This window comes from Tasmannia lanceolata, unplaced genomic scaffold (assembly GCF_043159265.1).
Source record: "Tasmannia lanceolata isolate RefF3 unplaced genomic scaffold, GAP_Taslan_0.1 ptg000029l, whole genome shotgun sequence".
Classification (NCBI taxonomy): Eukaryota; Viridiplantae; Streptophyta; class Magnoliopsida; order Canellales; family Winteraceae; genus Tasmannia; species Tasmannia lanceolata.
This window is the reverse complement of record NW_027518706.1, coordinates 1,540,277-1,548,529: the sequence shown is the minus strand read 5'-3', so window position 1 is coordinate 1,548,529 and position 8,253 is coordinate 1,540,277. Positions and strand designations below refer to the sequence as shown.

General features: G+C 39.5%; 1 pseudogene; it reads right to left on the bottom strand.

The window, feature by feature from the left end:
• Positions 1-645: 645 nt before the first annotated feature.
• LOC143859348 (uncharacterized) lies at positions 646-5,144 on the bottom strand (annotated as a pseudogene).
• Positions 5,145-8,253: the final 3,109 nt, after the last annotated feature.

The window sequence follows — 8,253 nt, the reverse complement described above, 5'->3', positions numbered from 1 at the left end:
TCTAAAGAACGAAAGATTGAGGCTGGATAGGGAAAAGATGAGGAAGTAAAAAGACATGGTTGTAAATTAGATCAAGGTCGAAGCTACGACCCTGTTCTTTCTTCTTCACGATTAAACCTAAAAAAACCAGCCAGTTTGGAAGAGGGGCATGGAAGGTGGGCTGAGGGAGACTTAAGAGGAGTGCGTGAGTGAGGAGAGGGTGAGAAGTGACTGAAAAATAGGGAAAAGAAAAACTCTACTCAGAATAGAGATTCTGTTTTCCTAATTTTTCAGTCATTCCACACCATCTCCTCACTCATGCCTTGTCAATTCTCTCCCTCTCCCACTCTCCCTACCCCTCTCTCAACAATTGGTAAAATAGTATTCCATGATAAAAAAAAATAAAAACATAGTTGCCAACCATGCTTAGTTTTCTCTGTTTCATGAAAGACTACTAATGTCACACCCAAATGGTTGCAGACATGCAAATTGCAAAAGTTCAAAAATGAAGATAGAAGGTTTGTCAAAATCAAAACAAGGGAGTGTAAATAAAACTTCCTAATTATGCTTCAAGCATTCCACTTCTTTTCTCTCAAAAAGTAAAATGCACAATAAGAAAATGATCCATACAAAACGTTGACCTCTCTACGCAACATGGGTGTCTGTATACATTCATTCCCATCTAGAAAATGTAAGGAAACAGAGCCTTCATCTCTCTAGGGAAATTTGGGAACCTTGAGAGGTACCATTTTCTGGTAGCATGGCTCCTCCCAACCAAGTAGATAAAGGTGCCCAAGGTGGAGGAAAATAAATACACTGTTTGAGAGATGAAGGAGACCCCAATAAATTCTATTATCTCAAACAGATAATGTGGGCAAATCACTAGGCTAAAAAAGTCCCCTTTTGGGATTTTGTATTCTTTATCCTCTTTGTCCCTCAATTTTGAAAGGAGGAGGTGGTGATAAAAGTTACAGGCAATTCCCGCCAAAAACAAGACAATGCCTGCGTATTTCAAATCGATTGCAGGCTCTCGGATCCCCACTGTTAGATGCTGAGCGTAGATTGCACTTGCGGTGAAAAGGAAATTAACTGAGGGAGATCAGAATGGCAGAGTCGAGAATCATCGCTCCACTATATTTGTGAACAAGCAATACCTTCATAAGCAAGATTAATTGAAGCAAATCAATACTCAAGTAGTCTAGGGGTGCAACTCGGGTCGGGTTGGGTTGAGCTTTTGTTAAAAATAAATTGGAAGTAACCCGAACCCAACCCGATTTTATGGTAAAATCTCAACCTGAACTCCCAAAATCAACGCGAGTCCACTCCTAATCTTAACCACCAATTTGAAGAAGCAATACAAGAAAAAACAGGTCCCAGTATCTATGGGATACTGGGGAAGTGATCCAATACCAAAAAGAAAGACCACCTTTGGTCAGTCTGACAAATATAACCACCATATTACGGCTGCTATCCATGGGGATAGGCTTGCAATCCTCTATTCACATCAAAGAACAATTCCAATGGGTGGGGGGTATACTATACAAGCAGGGTAGCCAAGTCCAGGGGTTTAATCAAGATAAAATTATGACAAATTTAAAAAAAAATAAAAATTTATAACAACTTATTCAAGGAATTATAACAAATTTTTTTTTTTTTGAATTTATAACAACTTATTCAAGGATTTTTTTTTTTAAAAAAAAAAATGGTAAGAACTTTTATTATAGAGAGAAAGCGAAGACCGAGGCAGTCTATACAAGCAACAAGCATAAGCATATAAACACAGAAGAAATACAATGAACCCCCTCCCTCCCACACCCCTCGGAAGAAGGATGCAAGACTAAGCGCTAAAGTTGAGGATCCCATGTTACAATGCCTTCGGATGAGGAAGGCGAGAAAACCCGGATAGCTTTGGTGGCAGGATATGACTTTCTTGAAGCCTCGAGAATCACTATGGAGAGGAAGATCCTTGGCCCCTCTTCATTCTCTACAGGGGTCTCTCCCACATGGAAGCAGGGCAGAGATGGAAGAGATCGAAGATGAAGAACCTGTTGACTAAGTTACAGTTCCTCAAGCATAACCAGTACTATTGCTTGCTTGCTTTAAGTAAGGGGTCCAACGAGTGATAAGAACTAAATGTGATTACCAATTGGACACCGGGGGAGGGCGGGCAGAAAAGAGAATATGTTATCTAGATAGCCTATCGGCTACACCATTGGACCGATCGCCTGGCATGATTGTAGGATGTACTACTTGTTTCGCTAACCCTGTCTATGATCTCATCAAAGAAAGTAGTAAGTCTCCAAGGATATGAATAGGAGCCTTTAAGCCATCTCATCACATTGAGGGTGTCCCCCTCTATCACTACCTTGTTTAGATCTTCATTCTCAAGGAACATTATTCCTTTATGAATAGCACACACCTCTGCTTCATTTGCATCTGCGACTCCTATGGGACCCGCAAATGCTCATCTCATTGATCCAAGCTCATCCCTTAGTACTCCTCCGATTCCAAAGGGTCCTAGATTCCCCAAGCTAGACCCATCGAAGTTCAATTTCAAGAAGCCTTGTGCAGGAGGCTCCCATTCTTGAACAATCTTGGGAACCTATTCTTGCTCACAACAAATCTCCTTCCGCCCATACCATAAGTCATAGGCGGACACAAACCTGAAGCATGGTAGAGTTCTCACCCAAGAGATGGAAATGGCTATGACCATGTTAAAGAGGAAATGTACACTCTGTGTATCCTTTAAAGATGCGTGCCTCTTTCCACAAAACTCATATTGTTGCTAAAAGAGACATTCCAAAGAATTTTCCTGTTTTTTTCCTCTAAGGTGCATTAGACCAACATTCCAATAATTCTATGAGCTTGGCAGGGAAGACCCATAAGAGAAGAAATCCTGCTCCACACGCCTCTTGCCACCTTGCAATGTACAAACATATGGTCCACCATTTCCCCTACCTCTATATATAATGTGCAATGATCAATGATTAACATCTCCCATGCTCTCAAGAAGTCCACCATATGTATTCTTTCAAGGCAAGCAGCCCAAGCAAAGGCACATACCCTGGGATGTGCTTGGATGCTCCAAAGTTTGGCCACTTTGGAAGGCACATGGCAAGATACAAGTTGATGGTAGAAGGGCCTAACATAGAATTCCCGATCCGAGTTCCAGATCTAAATCCTTTTATCCTCACCCGATGACTTGATGTAGCACCCTTCAAGAGTCTCCAAGAATCTGCCTACCACCTCTAGCTCCCTATCAAAGAAATTCCTTCTGAAGACCAGCATCCATATCACCTTATTTTCTCTACTCTCAAAATAATCCTTGACCAATGCCTCTTCAGAGGAGGCCAATGCAAACAACTCAGCATAGATCTCCTTTAATGGAATGGTAGAACACCACTTATCAAACCAAAATCTGATTATGTCCCCTGAGTAGGCCCTAAATCTTACTCCTTCTAGAAACCTCAGCTTGAATCTGATTATGTCCCCTGAGTGGGCGGAGCTACATGTAGCATAAGGGGGGGCAGCTGCCCCTGTTGAGTTAGGCCAAACTCCTTAAGAGGCTCAACTCAATTGGGCCCAGCCCCCTTTAAAATTTGAAGCCTGCCCCCAGGCTCTGCCATTGGTGGAGGGCAGCCCCATTTGTTATATTGGTTATAACTGCTTGAATCTCATGACATCACACCGCATTGTCACCAAAATCTGATAAGAGTGATGCCAGCCCCATTTTGTCTTTTCACATATTAGGTTAGAATTCATATTTATATAATTATATCTAACTCCTTTGTAAAAGCCTAATAAAATCATGAGATTATCTTCACCCACCAATATTAGATATTAGATAACTGATATATGCGCTCCCTTGTGTTTTAAAAAGAGTTATGCCAGCGTCCCTCATGTTTGTTTTCTTGTTCTCTTTTGTTTTACATGTATGTGAAATGACAAAAATGTCCCAAACGAGTATCAAATTTTCAAAACATGCCATCACCATAAATAACCCAAATCCCATGAGAGAGAAACCTCTCATAATTTTAAAAATTAAAATAGAACAATAGAAAAACCGGACCCAAGTGAGGAGTGCAATTATGAAAAAAGGTGTGCTGTAATGAGATGAAAAGAAGAGAATTGTATTTACCTCGAAAACCCTCTTAAGGAAATGAAGAGTGAGAGCAGAACTGATTAGAAGACATCTAAATCCAGCATCATCATCTAATTGAGGAAGAAACCCAAAAGAAGAAAGCCCAGCAAAAAACGCAGGCGTGTACAAGAAAAGCATCCCAACCCTGCTTGAGATTTTTGAGGAGATTTTGGGATGAGAATTCGCATTCCAGAACTTGGAATATTGAAGGTGTTTGCCTCTCACTTCTGAGACTCCAGCGTTTGTAAGAGATACGAAGCTGATCACAGACATGGCTGTTATGGAAATAGAGGGAGGTGGTGGAAATACTAAATTGAGCATGAAAGACATTTCTATCTTTTCCCTTTTTCTTTTTTTCTTCCAGTGTAATAGTGCCGATGATACAAATAGAAAAAGAGGAGAGAAGAAAAAAACGTTGCAGTTTTGGGGCAGAGGGGTTGGATATGTAGGCAGCTTGGACGGCCATCCAGGTTCAGATCATACTGTTACACATTTTTAGTGTTTTAGAGTTTTATGGGTCTTTGGTTTGGTGTTTGTCATTATTTTGTATAGGTACATGATAGTGTGTTTATTTCTTATATGCTCACGTGATTAGCTGTAGTATGCCTATATTCTGATTGCTTTGATTATTTGTTTACTCACATGGTGAGCTGTAGTGTTTACTTGCTAGAGACTACAGGGATACATGTCCAGATCGGAGGGTTAGGTTCATTCTATAGAGATGATTTTTGGGGCACAACCTAATTACATTGTGCCCCTACAAATGAACGGTTCGGATCATCCTATGACGCGGGGCCATACCGTACATGTTTGAAAAATAATGGTTTGTAACTTCGTATGGCCACACCTCATACATTTTTTAAAAACTTCCTAATGCTCCAATTTATTTATGGGATTTACTAGGGACCATCGCAGAAGGTGTTTCGCAGACCGGCTGTTGAGACGATCCAACGATCCACATCCTGAGCATACATGTCGCGAGATTAGATAGAAATGAATATATAAATCAACGGTTTTCCTTTTCTTGGCAGAACTATAACTTATCAAGGCTAGATGGATCAAGGGTCCAGGATCGTTCGATTAAAGTGATCTCAACAGCATTAGCCCTTCACATCAACGGATCTAATACAAAGCAGTGATAGTTTAAGTGTCTTTTAGGAAGGAGCGTAAAAATGACTTTCCTGTGATCGTTTTCCTTTATTTGGAAAACACTTTCAAAATGGGATTTGGCAATGAAAATAAAATTGATGGTGAAAATTATTAATATATCTTATTTAATTATTTAAAATATTTAATAAATGTCATCTCCACTAAAGTTGCCAAAGCAACGCTACAAATGCAAATTGGGAAGCCTCCACCCAACCAATATGGCCCTGGATGAAAGTCCAGGTGGCAAAAAATAAAGACATTTGTTCTCGTAGAACATTATGAGGTGACCCACATGATCTTGATCCCATTATGAAGGGGAATGGCATGTGAAAAGACAGCGGATTAGATTATCTTGGTGAAGTCTCAAAATCCTGATGGACCTACTTCTTTACCTGAGCTCATTTACTTTGTCCTTAATTTATAAATAAAGTCACATTATGTTTTCTTAATGGATCACGCATGCTTCAGAAGTTCTGTGCGACCGTAAAATACCTACCAAGTTGAAGTGAAAGTTTTATAAGACAGCTGTGACGCAAGTCTTGCTGTACGACTTAGAATATTGGGCCACCAAGAAGCACCATGTGCATAAGATGAGTGTAGCGGTGATGCAAATGCTTAGATGGATGTGCGGCCACACAAGGTTAGATAGAATTAAAAATGAAGACATCCGTAAAAAGGTGGGGGTGGCACCAATGGAGGAGAAGATAAGAGAGCACCGCTTAAGATAGTTTCGGCATATCCAATGTAGGCCTTTGGGTGCTCCAGTGAGAAGAAACGACTCGTGCCAAGTTGATGAAGTAAAAAGAGGTACGAGCAGACCGAAAACAACTTGGGTAGAAACAGTGAGGAAAGACTTGAGGGCTAGGAACATAACATAGACATGACCCTGGATAGGAGAGAATGGAAGAAAATGATTCATGTAGACGAACCCAACTAGTATCAGGATTAGACTGAGCCAGATAGATTCTTTCACCTTATTCATGAAAATTTTCTAAAGGATTCATTAGCAGACCCCAACTAGTTTGGGACAAAGGCTTAGTTGGGTTGAGTTATGTTGATGTTTTCTTTTTCTTTTTTTTGAAAGGGATTTTCTAGGGACCATCGCAAAAGGCATTTCGCAGACCAGCTGTTGCATGAGAATAGCCACTTAGGTTCATTTTCTGTCTTATTCATTTTATTCATCCTGTGAGGCTGCTTTCTCATGCAACAGCCAGCTATTTTTATTAAATGTCTCGACTTCTACACCTGAGCTTAAGAGGCCATGTATGAGAAGAGGGTGAGAAATGGCTAAAAAATATGGAAAAAGATAAATCGTGTTTTCCCACCTCCCTACCCTATTTTCATATAAGATTAGATTCAAATAAAGTTTAGAGGGTAGCCTAAAACTTCTATTGTTCAAATCCGAATTAGCTATCATAGCTAATTAGAAGAAACTTTTTAAGCTTTAGTAGTATCTTCAATTAAGTAACTAATATTTCAAATTTAATATGGTATTGAACTGCTAGGTTCGCATCAACCAAACTGGTTCAAACAGTTCACACCGTGTAATTAGAAAACTGGGTGGTTCAATTATTATTTTTTCCATTAAATTATGGACAATTCAGGTCGAACCGGCCATTTCACTCTAGTTTCTCAAGCATTATTTTAAATCACAGTTTAGATCAGTTTAAAACAATCAAACTCAAGTGAAAGCTTATTCAACAAAAGCTTGATGAGTTTTTCAAGTACCTAATCGAGAGCGCAAGCTTCATCCAGTAGACTCTTGACCGAGGAGCTAATAATGATATCCATTTGAAAAATCACCCATGAAATACGGGTATTTCAGCAATTTCGTATGGGTTGAAAATTGTCGCTGCTGAAATTGTCACTTGTTGCTACTCTTCCCTGTACACATGGAATAGACCGAAAACAGAAGCACATTTCATATCCTTTCTGACTCGATAATAACTCATGTAATACATTTGCTAACCAAAGTTGTTAAAGAGGGAATCTTCTGAGTTCTGACTAACATTGAGAGAGAATAGAACAAATCTCATTCTATTGATCACATGAACTTAAATCTGCAATGCAAAAACTCAATAACAGAATGAAAGTTCTCACCCATGTTCTAACTTCTGCTGCATATCCATTGCCAATATTTTCTTTTCACTGCTAGTCATTGACAAATTTTCAAACTTGAATCTCCAGTCAAGAGCATTGAAAAATACCCTGTAAATAACTTGTTATACCTAATATGTACACGATACTTACGTGAATCTTACAAACTTGGTCTGCATGTAGTGCCTGGAAAATATGGATCGGGTCATCATGCCTTCTTTCTTTTTTTTGAAATACGTAACTGTATTGAAACTGAAAATTACATATTACATACGCGTTGTCCTCCAGGAACAGAAATTAGATAGTTGAAAAAAAGAAACAGAACATAAACATCACTGATAATATTGCCGCTCTGTTCCATGCCTCGTTTAGCCAAAACATCTGCTTCCGAGTTGTCCGACCTCATTGATATTTTAGATGCGGGTTGATGAAGTTGCACAGATCTGAAATTTGCAAGATGATAGATGCCAACCTCCACAGCCCCTCTGACACCCCTTTGGCCCAAGAGATAACCACACTTTCGAGTCCCCTTTAAAGATGAAATTCCCAACAAAACAGTCCCACAAGAATAAGTTCCTCATTGCAATAAAAAAAAAAATCAGTTATCGATCCTTCTGGTTGCTTCTGTGATCTGAGGGAAAAGTTCATTTCGGGTTCAATAATATAGAAACTAAATTTTATTTTTCGCTTTCATTGAACTGTGCAAGGTAAGTTTCATTACCACCTTGCCAGTTGTTGGAGTTGTGAGAATAGTTGATAACACAGGCATCTGGACAAGCATGCACCAGGGGAACAGGAATCCAAAAATTAGCTGGCAATAGAAGTGGGGAGGGAACCCCTATGAGCCTACATAGTTGAAGGATGTTGTAAAGATTGTGTTGAGACAG